The sequence below is a fragment of the Vipera berus genome (genome assembly GCF_964194415.1).
Source record: "Vipera berus genome assembly, chromosome: 3".
NCBI lineage: Eukaryota > Metazoa > Chordata > Lepidosauria > Squamata > Viperidae > Vipera > Vipera berus.
Window position 1 is genome coordinate 150110871 of NC_138204.1, and position 23832 is coordinate 150134702.

The following is a 23832-nucleotide window of genomic DNA, read 5'->3' on the forward strand; positions in this document are numbered from 1 at the left end:
GCAACCGCTTGGATAGTTCCTGTTTCATAGCTCCTGTTTCATGGCTGGTGTCTTGTCTTACTCTGTTTTATGTTAATAAATTTGGCAGGCTTTATTCCAGCCTCTTGCCGTTTGTAAAGGGGTTGTCCCTGCTTTTGTTGCAGGCCTGGTAGCAGGCCGGTACAGAACAATGTGTATGTATATGTGTATATAATAGCAGTCCTAGAAATAAATGTAAAATTATAATTTAAATGATAGTCTTAACCTGCAGATCTTCCTGTTAGGACGATATTGTTGGGATAAATCACTCCAATAAAACATGTATGATTGACACTATAGTAAAGATATCATTTCTACAAAATTGCATTTCTTTTCCTCAATTATGGCACTATTTTTTGCAAGATTAATATACATTTAAGAAGAAAGCTAATTGCAGAAAACAAGCTGATGTAACTGAGCCCTAATTAAATGAAAATGATGGCGCTAACGCACTTGTAGTGTTAATTAAATAACAATGGTGACAAGTGTCTGAATGCTGGAAGGAAAATGATAAATTTTTCACTCTCTTGGTTCAGTTAACTACTCAGCTGAGCTAAAAACTTCTTTGTTTATGCACTGGCTAAGTTCCATCAATGTTCACTTTCATAGCTGGTAGGTTCCTTAAGCAGACATGCCAAAGACTTTGCGTTGTGTCTTTGCTTGCTCAATGTGCTGCTACACTGGGGCAGGCCAGAACACTTTTGTGTCAAGCAATGCTTGTGTGTTCTTGAAAAGGTATTGACTTTATTTATTAATCATGAGGACTAGAAACTAAAGCAATTCTGCATTAGAATCTGCATGCTGCAGATCTATGTGCACAACACACAAAAGGAGTGTGGGCATTTTTGTTAATAGCAATAGCACTTAGACCATGGGTGTCAAACTCGCCGCATCACGTGATGTGTTGCGATGTATCGTGACTTTTTTTGCATTGCCGGAGCTGGGGTGGGTGTGGCCACCATATGATGCAATTGCCCTGTGGGCCGGCAGTTTGACAACTCTGACTTAGACTTATATACTGCTTCACAGTGCTTTACAGACCTCTCTAAGCAGTTTTACAGAGTCAGCGTATTGCCCCCAACAATCTGGCTCCTCATTTTACTGACCTTGAAAGGATGTAAGGCAATAGTATATGAATTCATCATTCTTTTTGACATTAAGCCCAAAGAACATATGCTTAAGGAAGGGCATCTCATTGGGTGGTCCATACAAGTATGAACATGTCTCTTGGGGCAATTAGAATGGTTTTTTTTAATGATTCATCCAACCATAATGGATTTTGAGATGGGTGCCACAAGCAGTTCCTGAGTGAACAACACAAAACATATTTGGCAACTTTAAGACTTTAACTCCGAGAATTCTTAAAAAGTTGCCAGTTTGGCAAACCCCTGCCATAAACCATTCATGAAAAAGATGGAGTGGCAGGAAGTAAGTCTTGTTTTGGCCATGCTATTGCCTAAAGTTAAACACCATCATCACTGGAGGAGTAATAATCCTTACATCTGAAGAAAGCCTCTGCAACAGGAATTATGTTGTGTTTATTTTGGGGTGGGCAAGGAAGCTGTCTTTCTGCAACTCTTGTTGCTAGGAGCAATGTCTGGAAGTGACCTAATTCAAAGCTGATTGTATCTTTCTTCTGATAGCAAATTATTATTTTTTCTTTTGCTGGGTTCCTTTTAAAGTTATGGAGCATAAGACACAGCTGGGAGATGGTGAAGGCTGTGAAAGCAACATTAGCAACACTAGAATTTGTGTTCTTGCGACCGCTGCTAAACAATCACCACTATGTATGCTATTCACTGTTCTTTCAGCACCAAGCTAAACATTGTACTTGGGTTCAGAATGAGGCTCTGCATGTATTCCCTTAGTTTACAGACTAATATTATCTCTTCTAAGAAGCTTGTGTTTGCTCTGTTTAGAGATTAAACAATACAGCCTGGTGACTAGCTTGATCTTAGTCTTCTCACCAAGAACAGATCATCACGCCTATGAATTCTGCATTCTTTTGGTGTCCCAAAAAGGATAGTTTACTTAGCACTTTTTTTCTGCATAATAGGACAGGGATGTCAAACTCAATTTCGTTGAGGGCTGCATCAGCATTGTGGTTGCCCTTGGAGGTGCAGGGTGGCCAGGGTGGGCGCGGCCTACTGGGTGGGCGTGGCTGGAGTGCGTATGGCCTACTGGGTGGGCATGGCCAGCTCCACATCATTTGCGTCAAGGGTGCCTATGGGGGCCTGGGCAGGAGTGGGACAGATCTGAGGGTCTCTGGCAGAAGGAGATGGGACCGGCAAGTGCCAAGGCATGCTCCACTGGAGAAGCCTCACTGTTCCTCTCAGGCCATGAGGGGGTGGGGGCTGGACAGTGGCGAGGAGGTCAAATGCCCAGCCCAGCCCTCAAGCACCCATGACACTAAGCCCAGCCCCACTTCCCCAGCTGCACTTACCTCCTCCTCAAGGCTGCTGCTGCTGTGCTTGCTCTCCTTAGCCAGGTTGCTCATGATGGGTATGAGGGCAAAGTCAAGAGGGAGGCCCACTCCCTCTCCATGTATCCAAAGCTTCCTTAGCAATAGGATGGGAGACCCCCCCCCCAGGATAGGCCAGGAGGAGGGAGCAAGGGGATGGTGAAAGGGCAGCAGGGCAGGACTTCCCTCAGACTCTCTCTCTCCTTCCTTCCTTCCTTCCTTCCTTCCTTCCTTCCTTCCTTCCTTCCTTCCTTCCTTCCTTCCTTCCTTCCTTCCTTCCTTCCTTCCTTCCTTCCTTCCTAAGAACAGAGTGGTGGGAAAATATTTGAGATGAGGAAGGGAGAAAAACAGGCAAGAAACAGGTGGGGAAGCGTCATCCTTTGTGAGGAATGAAGAAATGCACCATCACCTGGAAGTGGACAGCACATGGCCCTCGCCTACTTCACATATCTGACTTGGTGGGCTCTGGGGGAGGGGATGCCATGAGCAGTGTGAGAGTCGATGTTACCTGCGCAATGCTGCCCAGCCCCCAGCCTGCCTGGTTTTTGCAGGCAGCGGGGCGCTCTCCTCACAATGCAGAGAGGCTGAGCAGGTGGCATGAATCTGAAGGGAAGCGCAATGCTGCCAAGCCCCTAGCCTGCCCGAAGTAGGCAGGGCCATGTGCTGGCCACTTCCAGGTGATGGTGCATTTCTTCATTCCTCGCAAAGGGTGATACCTCCCCAGAGTGCACCCAGAGGGTAGTGCCAACACGGCACGGGCTGGTCTCTCGCTGTTTCCAGATGGCCTTGTGGAGCTAAGACTGAATGTATTTCAGCATAGATGACCACCACGAAATTGTACATTGGCTCCCAGCCAGCCTCGGCTGGGGCCAAGGCAGCGGGGGCCGTTCCCTCACTGTTTCCAGGATGGCTTCCCAGGCCACATGAAACCACTTCATGGATGAGATCCGGCCCCCGGGCCTTGTGTTTGACATGTCTGATATAGGAGATAGGTGCTAAACATTAATGTACTTTTGTTTTACAGGAAATTATTCGGCTTGAAAGTGATATATTTTCACTAGGGTCTTTTTCCTTTTTTAGCTAGCAGGATAATGGAGTCAAAGACTAACTAATGCCCAATATCATTCAGCCATTTTGTAACAGAAATGGGTTATCAGAAACGATTCTGATCTTCCTTTGATCCAAGTGTTTTTCAAATGCGAGAACTTTAAGATATGCGGACTTTCTTTTATATCTGTGTAGTCTGTGGAACGTGAATTTGAGGTGCTACATTGGAAACACACTGCTCAAAATTATCTTCACCGTATCTTCACCAGATTGTGAAGTGCTTTGTGTATTGTGAAGTTGAGTGTTTCTCAAGCTCAACAGTTTTAAGAAGTATGGACTTCAACTCCCAAAATTCGCTTAATTGTACTTAATTAAAAGGGATGAATGGGAGAAGATTGTGATAGCTTGCACGCCTTCTGTTTTTTGTCAGTGTTTAAGTCAATATCAACTGGATAAGCATCTCTTTGTAAAAAAGATAAATTGAGCAAATAAAAAAAAATGAAGTCAACATTAGCAAACTTCAAACTCCTCTTTACATTCCACTTATATTTGCCTTTTACAGGAAAGGACCATTTTAGTGACAGCATGGTTTAGGCTGAATACACTCTATTTTGTTTTGCTTATTCTTCTGCTACAAAAGGTAGATATAAAAAAGAACGTAACCAGTTTCAGCCTATATTGAGAATTCTGATTAAAGCTGTAGCTGAACACTCCAAAATGTCTAAAATTTAATATTTTTGCAAGAGCACAATACTGATTTTTGTCCACTACATCACCTAAGAGATTTTGTTTTAAATGTACTAACTCCAATCGTACTGTGTTATCTTCCTGTGAACTATTCAGACCTGCATGAATTTGTTTTAATGTGTTTATTTAAACCATTTTATACTACCTTTTTATGACCTATTTATGGCTACAGGTAGTAAAATTGCATCAAATAAGCAAACCAGAACAACCCATAATTTCCACTCACTCCAAAACCTTGATAAGACTATAATGTACTCTCTTTTAACTTTAAGGACTCTGTTACATATCCATAACTTGGGCTTCATAAGAAACAGGAGAGCATTTGCAAACAATTGATGTCATGTGCATTTGTTTAAGTTTCATGGGTATGCGTCCATCTTCTCTTAGATGGGAGAGAGCCCTCTTGGCAACCAGAATATAACCTAAGGAAAGAAACTGACCTACCATGAAAGGTGTAGTATGAAGCAATTAGGTAATTGGTGTCCTTTGATCTTGAATGGCCCTGTGCTTCCTCTTCCAGAGATGTCATAGCATACAGACTTGCATGGTACAGTAGGAGGAGTCTCTGTCTTAAAGGGAAGTGAGAGTTCAAATGGTAGTCTGGGTGATTTAAGACTACTCTCATTGATTGCTGGTCATCCTCAGTGGAATACTGATAATGTGTTTGGAGGGACCACTGGGAGCAATAAAAAAGTCAGATTGGGATCCCCAAGTGGCCTTTCAGTCACAGATTGTTTATATTTGATATTGTCACTAAATTAGGACAGTAAAAATATGGATGACCTGTCAGTGGCAGCAAAGACAATGCTTTGACTCTTTACTGCCATCTATTGGCCATCTAGGTCCTTGTAGCCCAGGTCAGACTGTCCTATTCTTACCACAGAATGAGCCCTGAATGCTACACGAATACGTTTTCCTTACAATCTAAACAACCTCCGATACGTTGTTGATTCCTGTAGCTAAAATTGTGCACCACTCATCTACTCAATACTCCTGAATAACAGAGTATCTAGCAATGCACTAAGGAACCCTAAGTGTTCCTTGGGTGGGGGGAGGACTGATTAAATAGTTAGTGTTAAGTAATAACATATTTTTAAAACCTCCATATGTTTAATGTTTGTTTCGGATTGGATGTTTAGACTGTAAGTGGCTAATGTAATAAACTTGTCTGCCATGGTGATAACCAGTATGTTTTTATTTCAACAAATAATTGTCATAGTGTTAGATGCATTGTAACATTTTTCCATTTAAATAATATTCCCAATATATCAATATATTCACCCCAAAATTATTTTATTTTAATTTGACCAATCTGTTAAATAATTCAACAGCAATGGTGGTGAGATGCATTAAAGTGGGGTAAGCTCTATATGGCACTGCCCAAGCTTTTCTCTGTAGGAAGAAGAAGGATTAAAAATAAAAGACGCTGTCATAGATGATTTTTTTTTTGAAAATGTGGCTGAGATATGGTGATTCCTCTTCAACAGTTTAGCATTTTCTGTCTTGGATCTTCCATGTTATAGAAGCAGTACCATTTCCTTAGATGAAATAGCAATTTCTCAGGTGCTCAGAAATGTTATAACTATGTCAGAGTTTGCACATTATTGTGACTAAGCTTTGGAGTGACAGGTACTGAATATTTGTATTGGTTTCTCTGATTTACTTGCTACTTTGCTACTGTTTTCAATCAGAAAGAGAGAGAGGGGAAAAAAGTTAATTCTGTAGATTACTTTCTTGGATTATTGTGCTTTCCCATGAGACCAAATCCCTCCAAATCCTACCATTCTTTGAAGAACAGCAACTACAAATAACTTTCTTTGTTTCTTTAATATAATCCTGGATTCTTCTTTGAGCGGTTTAGGGGGGAAAAAGTCAGTTTTTCCCTTGTGTTAAGCCTCCTGTTAGATTTGAGATCTGAAATGTGATCAGTAGACTGTTGGGAAAGAAGCTGGGGAGATAAAAAGATTTAAACTTTTCATGTCCACAGATTAGGCTTTATTTGCAGGAGAGTCTTTTAATGTCTATTTCATGAAATAGAGTTGCCTTCTGCATGTACTGAACATATATATATAGTGAGCTTATGTATACTCCAGTATATCCAGGGGACATCTGTGTATTTCCAGTGCAATGTTGCTTGGCTTTCTTTGCTTTTCTGTTGCTTGGCTTTATTTGCCCTTCCAATTCCATTACAAAGGGTTTGGTCCCTGCTAGGTCAAATCATATGTTAATTATCACTTATCTAATCTGGTTTTCCAACTTGCCAGCTGAGCAAACAAAAGAAGTAAGAGCAAGGGGAAGCAATTTTATTTCCTTATTTAGACCACATCCAGACACTAGGAGGCCTCCCACAGTAAGACCAAACTGCTTCCATCAACTGAGTTGCTGGAATAGCATCATGCCAACAGAATAAGAATTGGAAGGGACCTTGGAGATCTTCTAGTCCAACCCCTTGCTCAGGCAGGAAACCTTATGCCATTTCAGACAAATGTTTGTCCAACCCCTTCTTTAAAATCTCCAGTGTTGGAGCACCCATAACATAATCTGTTCCACTGATTAATTATTCTGTCAGGAAATTTCTTCTTAGTTCTAGGTTTGGTTCCCTGCTTGATTAGTTTCCATCCATTGCTTCTTGTGCTATCTTCAGCTGCTTAAGAGCAGTGGTGACACGGTGGTTAGAATGCAGTATTGCAGGCTAACTGTGCCAGCAGCTCGATCCTGACTGGCTCATGGTTGACTCAGCCTTCCATCCTTCTGATGGGAGACCTTCTGAGGTTGGTAAAATGAGGACCCAGATTGTTGGGGGCAATATGCTGACTCTGTAAACTGCTTAGAGATGGCTGTGAAGCACTATGAAGCAGTGTATAAGTCTAAGTGCTATTGCTATTTGGAGAATAGGTTGACCTCCTCTTCTTTGTGACAACCCCTTAGATATTGGAACAATTAGATGTGCAAAAAGATCCATTGGCTTCTGCAAAAGATGTCTTCCACTAACATTGTCAATGAGTGTCCTCCTACCACTGAAGACACTTGGGAAAGTGCCCATAGTTGCGGTGGTTTTGCTTGCTGTAAGCCCAGGCTTTCTCTGTAACTGCCCTCTTTGTGTGGAATCCAGCTCCTGCTTTTAAGAGGCTGAAAACTGAAAACACTGTTCTTTGAACAAATGTTTAATTTGGCATAATTTTAATCTAGGTTTTTTTATTTAATCTGGCTTTCTCTTTCCAATGCAGTTCACAGAAAGAGTTTGGGAGTCACTGGTATATATAAGACAACTGTGTTTTAAGGCATCTGCAGATGTGCATCAAACTCCTTAATGACCCCTTAAGCCAAGGACAGGAGTTGTGCTGCAGTTTAGATTGCAACTGCACACTCCTAGGCAACACACACAGCTGCTTTAAGAAGTTGCTGACAAGGGCAACATAAAGATTCCCAATTCCTGCAGCAGCTTGTTTTTTCTTTGAATCCAGAGTGCTACACAGTTCTAATATAAAGTCTAATAATTATCTCACTAGCAGTTTCCCCACTGCTCATGTTGTATATTTTTATATAGTTGTACTTTGTCTTGTACAACTGTGCAAAAAAAGCAAAATATAATAACTAACCAGTGCCCATAACTATTTCCTTAGGATTCTATACTATATGAGGTCAATTATGTTTGGATTACATTGGAAGTTTTGATTAACTCTCCTTTATGTCAGGAATCCTCATGTTCTTCTTCCTAGCACTTTCCTGCAGGTACTGGGTCCACTTATCCAAACAATGACCGCATTGATCAGGAACCCTGTGTTGCTCTGAAAAATTGTCCCCTTGGCGAAATGACAATAGATGCATTGGAATCTAGGTCAACCATAGCCAGGATTCAGTGCAAGAGGTTGAAATAATTATGAGGGCAGGTGAAGAACACCATGATTAAAAACCTGTAATCTTCTGGAATGATAAGGCAGGATTTGTAGACAAATCTGAGATCTGCTGTGCTTTCAAGAAATCTGTTTGCTGTTCCCTCTGGAATATAAACAGCTCTTGATGGTCTGTCCAGCACACTAATGACAATACAGTGGCAGTAACCATTGTAGGCAATAATTTTTCCTCATTGCTCCCGAAGAAAGGATATTTTCTGGGAAGGCATGTGTGCTACCATTGGACTGTGTCCTATTTAAAACAGGAGTTGGATTTACATTCCCAAGCATCTGTATAAGATAGCTAGAATGGCCTCTAGAATTAATGTATAAATATTGTGTCCACCATCCTCCAGATTTCCCACAGCTGGCTGTTAGATGCTGTACAGAGAGTCTTCATTTTTTTAGTTGGAAAAAAGGAGAACTACAATAGAGATAAATTTTAAAACTGCTTATATACCCACAATAATATTGAAATGATTATTATTCTGGAGCTGGAACAATTAACAACAAACTCCCAGATAAAGCTGTTTAAAAGTGTCTGTTTCCAACCAATAGCCATATTAGTTACAACAAAAAAGTGCCTTGAGGTTTCTTAACAACTACTGTAACAAATTTGCTTCGGCATAGATTTTTGGGGATTGAAGTTTATCCTGACTTCTAGATAGACATGTAAGGATCGTACAGTTACTTAATGCTTCCAGACTTGCCACAGCCATTGAGTTCAATGAGACTTAATTCCAGGAAAATGAGCAGAGACTTGCAGTCAATGATATTGCTGCTTCTTTCCAATGGTTAGTTCTGGTTTCCCCATCCTGAATTTCCGGACATTAGCTTAGTTTAAGTAACTCTATCTCACAGAACAAATGAAGGGGATGAATAAATTTGTTGATGCCACACATTTCACGGCTTGTCAGCACCTTTTCTTTCCTTACCAGGACCTTCATTCTGAACACTCCCCCTCCCGCCCGCTCCCGCCCCCCCCAAAAGTCCTTTGTCAGCTACAACTGGACTATTCACTCTTTAACTAACAAATTACAGTGAAAACATTGGCTTCCTGTCCTTTCATTTAGGCTCATTGATCATTCTTTGCAGTAAACAAGGCGGTTGTGGCTTTCTGTTTAACTTGTGCTCCTGTTTGGTGTGGAGTCTTTAAAAGGAAGGGGGAGTATTCTTGGGGTCATTCTGCTCAAATAAAATGGGAACAATGGCAGTAGGACAATCAAAGAAAAAAAAGGGGGGGACCGCTGTGGTGGAGTGGGATTTCTTTGAATTAAAATAAGGGTCCCAGCAATAAATATTCCAACATCAAATAAATGAAAGATAAAAAGAGTCCATTAACACATGTTGAGGAAATGTAGTTTCCTAAATAGGTTTCTCTAATACAGTGATGAACAATTTATAATATATTCTATCATACGGTTTGCATTTGATATATTACAATTAGTTATCTATGTGTGCTATAAGAACAATTTACTCTTTGCCATGGACTAATACTTAATTCTTACCCAATTATCACTATTTATTACAACACCCTTCTTAGACCACTATTATTATCTTTAGATTGCAGATAAGACAAAGTATGGCTTATCATTTTATAAACCACCCAGAATTGCTACAACAGTGAGTTGGGAGACATATAAGTTTAATAACTAACTAAAACTAACTAACTAACTATCTAACTGATAAGGGATCCTGTTGTTGAACTACAATTCCTAGTGCCATATGTCATTTGATTCAGTGGTCAGTCCGCCTGGAAGTGGGATCAAATCAAATTAATAACTTCTAAGAAAGAAGGCTTGCACTGAAATATATTGACTATTTCATAGTTTCTAAAAATTGTCTTCCTCTTTAAGCATTCTTTGGAGGGTCTGCCATTTTTTTATTGCAGCCCAATTTTTCTTCTTTTAAACCACTTCGAAAGGATGGGGGAGACAACATACAGTATGGCTCCCTTGCTCATCCATGAAGGTTTCGGTGGGCTATTCTGCCCAGTCATTTTTCATTTGGCAGATGGACCACCCTGCTGCCACACTTTTTATGGTACCTTTAACCAAGGACCTTATAGGTTGGTCTTAAGGAAGCAATTATTATTATTATTGGCTTGGAGATCATTGGTAAACAAATGACATCAACTTCATCTTCGCTTGCTAAAGTGATCATATTAAGAGATAAGCAACCAAGGCCCTCCAGGAGGCAAGGTTAAAAAAAGTCAAGATGATGGTGTAATTAAAGCTCCATCCTTTTTCATGTGTGCTGCATGCGTAACATATATAAAATGTGGTAGAGATTTGACTGTGCAGTTGTAGCCATCATCTTTTGAGACAATAATGCCCTTCCTCCCTCAATACATCTATGAGCAAATGTGGAGTCAGGCTGAAATAGAGAGTAAATGACTCTGGGCTTAACTAGACATCAGAGTGGTAGCTAGGGCAGATTAACAACCATCACAAAAGAAGCACAGGTAGGACCACAAAATAGACAAAGTAATAGAAAATGAAGAAACTAAAGTGCTCTGGTACTTTAGAATTCAAACAGACTAGCAACTGACACATAACATCCCAGACTTCACAACTGTTGATAAAAAAAACTCTGAATAGTGGAGGTTGCAGTACCTGAAGAAAACAGAAGAGAAGGAAATAAAGAAAATTGCAAAATACCCACAAACATAAGTAGAATGACTATGGCAAGGAGAGTATAAATAGTAGTTAGATGCCTTGGATACAATTCCAAAAGCACCCGGAGTCATTTGAACCCCGTGAGCACTGACAAAATAAGCATGGGCAGGTTGCAAAAGGCAGCTTTGCACATAACAGCTTACATCCTGGGAACATACTTTTGACACCATCAAACAACCACATCTGCCAATCCCCAGGTTCTTCGGAAAGACTGGATAGATGGATCAAAATGCCAAATGCTGTCTAAACATCTGGCTGACTGTGCAACCAATAATAATAATAATAATAATAATAATAATAATAATAATAATAATAATAATAATAATAATAATAATAATAATAGCAGCAGCAAAGGGAAATGAATTTGATTTGCTGCATCTAGAACTGTGATCGCCATGATTATATACTCAGGGGTGTGTGTGTGTGTGTGTGTGTGCGCGTGCACATACACATTACACACACACACACACAGAGTTTTGATGCTTCTATACCAATTTAAGAACAGATGCAGCAATCCAGAAAAGAGCTCGCCCACTTTACCTACAAAAATCTTTTACTTTTTGCAAAACATGCAGGCATTAAAAATCAGGGCAGCTCCTTGCTGCCACCCACAACCCCCACTTCCAGGAGGAAGTCTTGTCATTAGAGCAACAGATTGGGACAACTGGCCCTTGCAGCAGCCTATTTAGGTATCACATGTCCATATTCTCACTCTCAGCAGGGAGGGAAGAGCTTGTTCATGGTTCTGCTGATAACATGATAATATCCCTGATGTGCCTAATGATTAATAATGTATTCATAAGGCTCCTTGTGGTTTCTGAATGTATTTCTTCCTGCATATGGTATAAAGTTCTGCTGAAGCAACACCCCACAGCTGAGAGGAGTAAAAGAAAGCGGCATTGCCACCTGATCAGTTTTCTATTTCACTTTAATAGGCTCCTTATTGAGCCTGTGTGAGAGTCCGTATGTTTCAAAACTTAGGTTGGGTGTTTAGGTTATGAACATAAATTAACGCTTGCAAGGGCATTTCCTATCCTGGCTATCGTACGGGAAATCTAATATTTCTAAATGGAAGGGGTGAAACAAGTTTGTGGGGTTTTGAAAATAAATTTAGAAGATACAGCCCATTTAGGAGTCAGTCTGTGGATCCTTCAACACGTGCCAAATATTGGTGTGTTGGGACATCCACTGAGGAACAAATTTTATGACTGTATGCTTGCCCAGAATTCCCCCAGGCAGGTTATAGAAAATGGAGAAGAGAAGTTTCAAACTCCTAATTTGTTGCAAAACAGGCTTCTGAAGCAAAAAAAAAAGGTTAATTATTGTTAAAGCTTAGAAAACCATAGGTAGCAGACACTGTCTCTGAAAAGGCATTCAATTCATTCCTAGAATGAATGTATCATCCAAAATGATCCCTGCTGTGATATACAAATACATCATCTAAACACTACAAGTGAAGCCTTTTCCCCCCAGCACTATTACATCCTTATGTAACTCTATGCAGACAGCACTGATTTAAGAAATTACAATGCAAACAGATTGACTGAGAGGATTTATTTTCCAATCTGGTTACAGCATCTTAATGTTTAGTACTTCATAAAATATATAAATGTACACATTCTTGGTTTATATTTAGCCTGAGTCTTGCTTTCCTCAACAATAGCAATTTTATTTACAGAAAGTGCCAACAACTTTGTGGGGCTCTGTTGAATACAATTGTATACTTGGTTACATAAAACGTGAGCGTGCACAATATTCAAACAAATCGAAAGTACAAAAATGATGATCAGTGATTAGCAAACCTGAGGTCACCTATGCTCTGACGTAAAAGCAACTGCCATCTGGATTACTTTTTTGCTGAGAAACAAGCCTAATCTTTCACTGAACACAAATTGTGGTGAGTAACTTAGATGAGAGGCGTAAGAGGTATGAATGTGGATCTCTTGTAACAATTGCTACAGGGGAAAATCAAGGAGATGTCCATGGCCCTAGTCTAGACTTGCTAGTGCATTTTTTTTAGAGAGGGGAGAGTGATCATGTCCTAAATTAGGCCCAAGCAAATAGGACCTTGAGCAGGATTCAAGATAATAGGTAGTCGAGATTTATTATGTTTCTCACAATGTGATTCCTCCTTTTGCCCATTTTCTGTTGCTTGCTCACTCTTCCAGTCTCTTTTAATACAATTTCTTGATAAAAGGTAAAGGTAAAAGTTCCCCCGCACATGCGTGCTAGTCGTTTCCAACTCTAGGGGCCGGTGCTCATCTCCGTTTCAAAGCCAAAGAGCCAGCGCTTGTCTGAGCACGTCTCCGTGGTCATGTGGCCAGCATGACTAGACACCAAAGGCGCACAGAACGCTGTTACCTTCCCACCGTAGTGATCCCTATTTTTCTACTTGCATTTTTACGTGCTTTCGAACTGCTAGGTTGGCAGAAGCTGGGACGAGTAACAGGCGCTCACTCTGTTACGCGGCACTCGGGATTTGACCCGCCAAACTGCCGACCTTCTGATCGACAAGCTCAGCGTCCTAACCCACTGAGCCACCGCGTCCCTTATAATTTCTTGATACTCTCCCTTAAATATTTTATCGCCATCTTTTCCCTACATCGCAGCAACTTCCCTTCCTTGTGTTTTCTGGGGCCTATGGTGTTGACAGAGTTTCAGCAAGCAAGCCGGACTCCTGAAATCCAATGTGGCAAGCATTTTGTGTTTGTTTATTCAGCATAAATCTGTACCTACCCTCAGACTTCCATCACAGGAGAACAATGCTGAGGTCCTCTGCACTTTGCCTGTATTTCCCAGTCCAGTGCATGCAAAAAACGTGACTATTGCATTGTGTTATTTCTTTTCTTTTTTTTTTCCTCCTAGGGAGGGCAGACGCTCATTAAAACACAGCCGCTGCTCTCTCTGGTAGGTTGACATTAGAACTGGAAAATATTTCTTTTCTCCCCCTCATTTTTTTCTTTAAATCAGTGGCAAGGGAGAGAAGGGATGACAGGTGGTCTAAATCTGTACCCCAATTCCCCATCCTTTCAAAAATTATTTCTTTCCTAGACACTTGCATTCTCCCACAGAGCATGGGAAGGGAATTAGCACAAACTGTAGCCTAATAAGACAATAATGTCTTTTATGTGGTTTTCTTCCTTTTGGACAGTTTCCACCGTAGCCCGTAGGTATGCCCCAGGCGAAAACATTGTCAGGTGGAACAGAGAACTGGAGGTTGAAAATGAGCCCTTTCTTGCCTTTGACTGAATTCCTACCATTATGCAAAATCCACACCGAAATCTCACTTGCATGCAGTTTGGGTGCCTGGATGTGGATTCTTCCTCTCCCCCCCACCCACAATGGCCTCAATGGTTTAGAAAGTCATCCACTTCAGCTACAAAATAAAAAGTTGCTGGGAGGGATTCAAACATTTGTTGTTGATTGATAGAAGGTCACCCAAAGTCCCCTTTAATCATAATAGTAAAGTTGGAAGGAATCTTGGAGGTCATCTAGTCCAACCCCCCGCTCAGGCAGGAAACCCTATACCGTTTCAGACAAATGGTTGTCCAGTCTCTTCTTAAAAACCTCCAGTGTTGGAGCATTCACAGCTTCTGGAGGCAGGCTGTTCCACTAGTTAATTGTTCTAACTGCCAGGAAGTTTCTCCTTAGTTCTTTGATTAGTTTCCATCCATTGCTTCTTGTCCTGCCTTTGGGCGCTTTGGAGAATAGCTTGAGTCCCTCTTCTTTGTGGCAGCCCCTGAGATATTGAAACACTGCTATCATGTCACCCCTAGTCCTTCTCTTCATTAAATTAGACATACGTACCCAATTCCAGCAGCCGTTCCTTATATGTTTTAGCCTCCAGTCCCCCAATCATCTTTGTTGCTCTTCTCTGTACTCTTTCCAGAGTCTCAACATCTTTTTGACACCATGGTGACCAAAACTGGATGCAGTATTCCAAGTGTGGCCTTACCAAGGCATTGTAAAGTGGTATTAATACTTCACGTGATCTTGATTCTATCCCTCTGTTAGTGCAGCCTAGCACCGTGTTGGCTTTTTTTGGCAGCTGCAGCACACTGCTGGCTCATATTTAAGTGATTGTCCACTAGGAGTCCTCCGAGATCCCTCTCACAGTTGCTACTATTGAGCAAGGTACCCCCTATACTATACCTGTGCATTTGGTTTTTCTTGCCTAAATGTAGAACCTTACTTTTTTCACCACTGAATTTCATTTTGTTGGATGGCGCCCAGTGTTCGAGTCTGTCCAGATCCTCCTGTATCTTAAGCCTGTCTTCTGGAGTGTTGGCTATTCCTGCCAGCTTGGTGTCGTCTGCAAATCTGATGAGTTCCCCATCTATCCCTTTATCCCATCTATCCCTTTGTTTTCCTCTGACAACAAATCCTCCCCAGTTAGGCCATTTAAACTTTCCAGACATATACATATCTTCAAGAGATCTGAAAAGTGCAAAGGTAACAGAGTACATGAAGTTTCCCTGGGTTCAGGTAGTCCTCGATGTATGCCTGTTCATTTAATGACCATTGAAAGTTACGGCAACACTGACGAATCTAACTTATGTGTCCCCATGGTCACATGATCAAAATTCGCATGCTTGACAACTGGTTCATATTTATGATGGTTGCAATGTCCCGGGTTCACGTGGTCACCTTTTGCAACCTTTTCTCAAGCAAAGTCAATGGGGAAGCCAGATTCACTATATAGCCATGTTACTGACTTAACAATTGCAGTGATTCACTTAACAACTGTGGCAAGAAAGACTGTACAATGGAACAAAATTCACTTAACAAATTTCCCACTTAACAAGAGAAATTTTGGACTCAATTGTGGTCATTAATTGAGGACTACCTGTAATAGTATAAAAATAAGAATTCAATGACCTGTTATGAAAGTTCGAATAGCTTCACCAGCCTTGAGACCAGCCCTATGATTACAGCTATGTATACGTTTAGAATAGCTTACTCTGCTCAGCACCTTCCAGATATAAGAATAGAATAACAGAGTTGGAAGGGACCTTGTAGGTCATCTAGTCCAACCCCCCCCAATCAGGAGGCCCTACACCATTTCTGACAGAGGGTAGTTCAGTCTTTTCTTGAAAGCCTCCAGTGATGAAGCTCCCACAACTTCTGAAGGTAAGCTGTTCTCACTGTCAGAAAATTTCTCCTTATTTCTAGGTTGAATCTTTCCTTGATCAGTTTCCATCTGTCTTTCCTTAGCCTTTCAGGTGCTTTGGAAAATAGGTTGACCCCCCCCCCTCCTCCCTGTTGACCCCCCTCCTCCCTCCTCTGCCCCTCAAATATTGGAACTCTGCTATCATGTCTTCCCTGGTCCTTCTCTTCACTAGACTAGCCATGCCTGGTTCCTGTAATCGTTCTTAATATGTTTTAGCCTCCAGTCCCCTAATCATCTTTGTTGCCCTTCTCTGCACTCTTTCTAGAGTCTCAACATCTTTTTTTATAGTGTGGAGACTAAAACTGGATGCAGTGTTCTAGGTGTGGTCTTATTAAGGCTTTATATAGTGGTATTAGTACCACATGTGATCTTGATTGAATCCCTCTGTTAATGCAACGTAGGATTGCATTGGCTTTCTTGGCTGCCGCTGCACACTGTTGGCTCATATTTAATTGATTGTCCAGTAAGACTCCAAGATCCCTCTCACAGTTACTGATAATAAGCCTGGTTTCACCCAATCTATATGTGTACTTTTGGTTTCTCTTGCCTATAGACCAAGGGTCTTCAAACTTGGCCCTTTTACGACTTGTGGACTTTAACTCCCAGAATTCCTCAGCCAGTGTGCCTAGCTGAGGAATTCTGGGAGTTGAGGTCCACAAGTCATAAAAGGGCCAAGTTTGAAGACCCCTGCTATAGATATTTAGAGAGCATGGAATGTTTACTATGAAAAAATGGTCTTCCCCCGCAAACTCTCAAGTGTTTGAAACAAGGCCCGAATCAAAAGCATTTCAAACTGTATCATGTCTGCAAGGCTCCATTCTAAGAAGCGTGGGGGGTTTGACATCTGCCATCCACCTCCTTGCTGCATTTGCATGACATACGAAACCACAGATTTTGCCTAGGGTGTTTTGCAGAGCAGCTCGTGTGGTTAGTTTATGGCTCGGTGTATTATGCAAACCAAGTGAATTGAATTAATGGAGCAAGCCATGGTTAAGTTAATTAGCAGGATGTGTGTCAGCTTTTGGCTTACCCTGGTTTCCTGCCAGGGATTACTCCAGGCAAGATAATTGGGTTGGAGGCTGACCTCAATTACAAAATGAGAACAAAAGGCTTGCTTAAAAATAAACAAAAATAAAGCCTTTTTTTTTACTTCAGATGTTTCTGCGCTGTAGTTTTTCACTGCAGTCCTAAGTCTATTTACATGGGAGAAACACTTCTGAACATACTAGACTTAAACTGGGTTTCAGGGGAAGAGCGGCAACTAGCAACAGAGCAAAGGTTTCATTCAGAAAACATTGTGGAAAGCAAGCTGGGTGAAATGGAAACAAACAAGGGCCTTTTTCTCTGGAACTTCCATCTTTGGTCACTGACTTTTTTTTTAGAGTCCTATTTAAACCATTGCAAACCAGGATTTGGGGGGTTTGCCCACCCTTTTTGTTTTCAGGCCTGATTTGTGGTGATTTATGTAATTAAAAGAACAATAGTGCCATCATCCCAAGGCAGATGGGCAAAGCATCACTGTGACATTTCAGAATTCCTGTGGCTTTAATTGAAAGTTACATTTCCTCTTTGCAGTTCCTGTCCATTTTAGTGCTTCTTATTGATTTTGGCCAGAGGATTAGTGATGAATAGCCTTTCCTTTGCCCTTTGAATTGCTTCTTTGAATTGCCCCAGCATCAATTTCTGTTCGGGGAAAGAGACACTTTATTGCTTATGTGTATACCTATATACCCATCCTCATATTTTTTCAGGCAGGGATCCAGAAAGTTGATCAAATGCCAAGAAAACTAAGTAGGCAATGTCTTAGATTTTCTTCTTCAATACTGTACAAGGGTTTTATCTGCTAAGAACCAAGCAGTTCCTTTTCATTCAGATATAGGGTTGTTGAGAAAATGTGTCCAGCCTTCAAGTAATTTTCTGAATTTCTGGCTAAATCCCTGACATTACTCAACCGACCGATCCTGCTAAAAGGCTGTACCTTACTTATCTGAGATTCCTGTAAAAATGTCACAACATTGGTCTCTGGAGGAAAAAAACGGCAGCTCCTGCAATGGCCACCATTGCCTACTCTAACAAGAACTGAGGAGGAGGAAGAGGCCAAGATATTCCCACCCAGCCTCTCTGCAATGTATTCCACTGTGTGTTTTCTCCCTGCAAATGCAGGTTTGTAAGACTTCATTAACTTTATTGAGGTTAGAGTGTGTGTTGCTTCCCTTCTATTTTTCTTTTTTTAAGATATACTGATTTTTATATCTGAACATTTTCTTGTACAGTTTTAAAGAAAGATTTTTTTAAAATTAAAACCACTGATGTGTACAATATTGCATTGTATTCTTAGGACTGTTGTGAAACTGGATCATTTTTTTTATTTTTATCTTTCTCTTCCTTAGAGAGGCCTTTGGCATAGAATTCTGGGCTATATCAGAAAGAATTGAAGGCAAAAAGAGAAGGGGATGGCAGAGCATGAGATGGTTAGATAGAGTCATTACTGCAATGAACATGAAGTTGGTGGTCCATGGGGTCACAAAAAGTTGGGCATGACTTGGTGACTGAACAACATATCGGAAGGCACATGCTGTGGCAGGCAGCATATAACAATTTTTTTTAAAAAAAACGGGGGAATCCATGAAAGAAGGTTGGCAGCATAGAAAAATTCTCAGCTGAATTCTGTAATAACGAATTAGCCTCATTTTACTATATGAAAGAAACAAAAAGAAAAAAATGTGGATATTGGAGCTGTGTAATTAAAAAAAATGTGTCCATTTTCTGCCCATCCAGCCGAATTCAAATAAATGTTTGTGCACATACTTGCCTCCATGATTTTAAGGAAGAATTATGGGACATAACTGGCTCTTGACTTAACAACCAGCATCTTAACAACCATTCAAAGTTAAGACAATCCCAGAAAATGGGACTTACAGTAAATGGGACATTTAATGCATAATGTCTTTATGGCTGTCTGCAGTGCCCCAAAGTCACATGACCATGATTGATTCCCCCCCCCCCGCTGGAAATTGGCCTTCACTTCCAGTTTCTGGCAAAATCTACCCCATAGTGAACAATGAGTTCATTTAACGACCCCAGCATTCACTTTACAAATCCAGCATTCACTTAACGAACACCACAAAAAAGGTCATAAAATCAGGCACGGTTATACTCCATTTTATCAAGCAATGAATGTTCCTACAGGAGATGGTATGGTTATGTTTAAAAGCGGCAAAGAGGCAGGACCTAGATGTAGTGATCTGGGCGGAAGCCTAGAACATTTATTCCATTTATATCCCGCCCTTCTCCGAAGACTCAGGGCGGCTTACAAGCTTAGCAGTAGCCTTCATTCTATGTATATGCCTGCTTATTAGGGCTTTCGCCCCCCCCCCAAGCGGCATTATTACAAAGTCAGCTTATTGCCCCCAACAATCTGGGTCCTCATTTTACCTACCTCGGAAGGATGGAAGGCTGAGTCAACCTCTCTCTGTAGCAACCGGACTGCAGCATGCCAGAAACTGGGACGCATAAACAATCAAAGCCCCATCCACGGGATGCAGGCAGCAAACAAAACCATGCCCCCTCCAGTCCCCAGAAAAACCTCTTTCCATAGAGCCGGTCCCTGGTGCCCAAAAGGTTGGGGGGCCTTTGCCTTAGAAGATTCACCAGAAAGTTGTGATTCAGCTACCATTTGTAATTTAATTCAGGTGACATTTCCCCAGCTGATGTCGTCCAAATACTCTACATGTTTCCAGCCAGCATATAAAAGGGTGGTATTTAGTAGTGTCTGGGGTGTGTGTATCAACAATTTGAAAATGGGTGGGTGCAACCAGCTTGTTGTTGTTGTTAGTTGCGAAGTCGTGTCCGACCCATCGCGACCCTATGGACAATGTTCCTCCAGGCCTTCCTGTCCTCTACCATCTTCTGGAGTCCATCTAGGCTCACACCTACTGCTTCAGTGACTCCATCCAGCCACCTCATTCTCTGTCGTCCCCTTCTTCTATTGCCCTCAATCTTTCCCAGCATTAGGCTCTTCTCCAGTGAGTCCTTCCTTCTCATTAGGTGGCCAAAGTATTTGAGTTTTAGCTTCAGGATCTGGCCTTCTAAAGAGCAGTCAGGGTTGATCTCCTCTAGGACTGACCGGTTTGATCGCCTTGCAGTCCAAGGGACTCGCAGGAGTCTTCTCCAGCACCATAGTTCAAAGGCCTCAATTCTTTGGCGCTCAGCCTTTCTGATGGTCCAACTTTCACTGCCATACATTGCAACTGGGAAGACCATAGCCTTGACTATACGCACTTTTGTTGGCAGGGTGATGTCTCTGCTTTTTAGTGTGCTGTCTAGATTTGCCATGGCTTTCCTCCCCAGGAGCAAGCGTCTTTTAATTTCTTGGCTACAGTCCCCATCTGCAGTGATCTTGGAGCCCAGGAAAATAAAATCTGTCACTACCTCCATTTCTTCCCCATCTATTTGCCAGGAGTTGAGAGGGCCGGATGCCATGATCTTGGTTTTCTTAATGTTTAGTTTCAACCCAAGTTTTGCACTCTCCTTCTTCACCTGCAACAAGAGACTCTTTAGTTCTTCTTCACTTTCTGCCATTAGAGTGGTATCATCTGCATATCTTAGGTTGTTGATGTTTCTTCCGGCAATCTTAATTCCAACATTTGATTCATCTAGCCCTGCCTTTCTCATGATGTGCTCTGCATATAAGTTAAATAGGCAAGGCGACAGTATACAGCCTTGCCGGACTCCTTTCCCAATTTTGAACCAATCAGTGGTTCCGTGTCCAGTTCTCACTGTTGCTTCTTGGCCCGCATATAGATTTCTCAAGAGACAAATAAGATGGTCTGGTATGCCCATCGCAACCAGCTTACTGAAACTCTAACTCTTTTCAACCAGAGTGGTATCCATTGCTTACATGTCAAGATAGATGGATGTTGCCTGGTTACCCTTATTAATGTTGAGTCTTGATTACCCAGAATGGATTCTATGCTCTCTCTCTCTCTCTCTCTCTCTCTCTCTCTCTCTCTCTCTCTCACACACACACACACACACACACACACACACCCATTTCAATCCCTTTCAGCAGTCCCAAGAAAGTTTGACTCCCATTTGCACTCTTCAGGTGACCCTGAGGCATGGATGCAAGTGACCTCAACGACTCTCAGAAAGAGTGCTCACGACCAGATGACTGCAAGGAATATAAATCCTTCCATTGTCCACCATTCAGTCAAAACTGAAGAAGCTTCTTGGATGAGAAGCGAAACATCTTCAAGCAAAAACAAAGAAAGTCCAGTTGCCTTTTGAAAAGCTCCTTTGGGACAACCTTGACCTGGATGACTGAAAATCTCCATAGACCTCCATTTCAATAACTTGGAGAAAGAACAGCCACCTATTGGGACATCTTACCATATGGTATTCACTCATGAATTTTCTGCCTGGGAAAGAGCTGTTGTTATTAAGAATGAACACTGTCTATATCTTTGGTGGCAAGAATAAAAGCTTTCAAGAGGCTGTCATAGTTCATTGGTAGATCACACATTTATTACAAATAAATATATTGGACTCTCTCTTTGGTATCTGGGAAAGATTTCAATTTGGGACCACAAGGAGCTCCTGGCAGCTAAAGTAGCAATAAACTAGATACACCAGCAGGATATAAATTAACTTACCATGGCCACAATGAACTGGAACTTTGCTATATGTTGTAATATACTCCTTAGAAGAAGTATATGGAAAGCCAGTGAAGCAAAACCACAATAACTTCTAGTTGGATGTTGGCACTGTAGCCCCCAGATGATCAGCTTAATTGTGTAAGCAGATAGGACTATTTTTTTAAAAAAATCCTGTACTCCCATTTTTTTGATACAGCGTGAAAGAAAGATGATGGACTTTCTCCATTGCACGGGCTCAAAGAGGAGAACTGCCTCACTGCATTTATACAATGTTGATGGCTCATTTGATCTGAGTGTGTATATTGTCTTCAGTGTCTCAAATAAATTCAGTTCATGATTCTTCATCACAGAAACTTTAACATACATTTTTCCAATCCTTGAGCCAGCAGAAAAATCTTCCAACGTAAACCAGCCTGCTGAAAACTAGTTTCAATGTTTTCAATGTTTCAATGTAGGATGAGTTAAGGAAAGTGATGGGTCGATCCCCTTGGCTTCACTTCCTCTTCCACTGAGCAACATCAGCTGGTAGCAATCCACCTTTTGCTCTCCACAGTGTAAGCTGTGGAAGTGAGTTTTATTCAACTCCCTCTGATTTCCTTTTTTTGTGTGGGTGGGTTCAGCTGAGACTTAAGTTCCTTTTGGGAACCCAGGTCCAGAATAGTGCTAAATCCTAGTTTGGAAATAGCAAAAACAAACAGCTGATATGGGGAGATTGTTGCAAGGAGAGGTAAGGAGGCGTTTTCCGAATGCATTCTTATTCTGTTATTCTGTCTTTCTTGCACCGTAAGCCAACATGGCTACAGAAGGTGATGTTTAGTGACGGAAGGGAAAAAGCATGCTCGCAGCAGTTTAAAGTGGCTAATGAGACTAGCTAGTTAGCCTTTGATTGTGTCATCAGGTACCTTGTCAATAAGTTGTTGTAAATTGTTCATATGGTAAGACGCTGCTGCTGAAAAAAGAAAAAAAATTGCTGCAAAATAGGAATGACTAAAGATAATCTTGTGGTTCCTACATGGCAGGCTAGACATAAGAAGAGGACACTGTCCTTTTAAAATGGTTAGAGAAACATCTTCATGCTGTGGTTAGCAAGGGTGACCTGTAGATCTGACCAATGTACCCATTTCCTGCACATCACAGATGAAAACAGCAATATGTATCTGAAATCGCACGGTTTGCTGTAATGTAAAACAAAAACTATGGATCTGAACATCTCATGTGTGAGAGTTTGACACACATGTCTTTGTAAGCACTGTCATGTGTACATCAGTCATGCATTTTTGTTGCAAAGAAATGCCTAAACGTTTTGTCAAATATGGCATGATTGAGTTTTTGTGCTACTGTGCCACATTTGAACTATTTTTATAATGCAGGTTGCAAAATGCAAATAAGCAATAGATTGATGATTACTGACCAAAGTATTTCATTCAGTGACTTTAGCTTTTCTAATGAATTATATAGTCTTTCAAGACAATCTCAATTGAAGGTAACATCAATTAATATGCAATACTTTTATTTAAAGGCATGAGATTTAAACAGGGATATATGAAAACCTAGGATGCAGCATGAAGCTGGCTTTGCTATTTGATAAATTTATCTGAGGACTAGATACAAATCAAAGAGGGCTTTTGGTTTGTTTTTTTGCAATCATGAGAATCTCCAGGGTTGTCATGGTTTATTTCCTCCATTTTGCATTTATGCTCATCATCTTTTAATTAGGAATGCATTCTATTCCTCTGAAGCTATATGATTTCTGCAATAGCTTGCAAAATAACAATATTAATATCAAAGGACAGAATTTGTTCCCTATTATTTGGAGAGAAATAGCCAGGAATCTTTGTAAGTGTGAGTGTCATACATAAAACAATGCAGTACTTGGGGGGGTGGGGGTGGGAATAAGAACTAAGCCAGTATTTCCACCTTAGCTTCAAAGCTAAACATATTTTCATATACAGATGCTTTTTATTTCTTTTATATGGCTTTTGTCTTGCCAAATTGAATCTGACACTAGAAAGGTAAGTTCTCCTCCTTTTCCTGATTATGTTTTGACTGGAATCCTAAATACAGCAATCTCTCATTATGATATTTGGTTCTGAAATAGCACATGTATTACAATCATTACTTTTTGTAGCTATTGTCAATATACTTATAAGCATAGCACTGG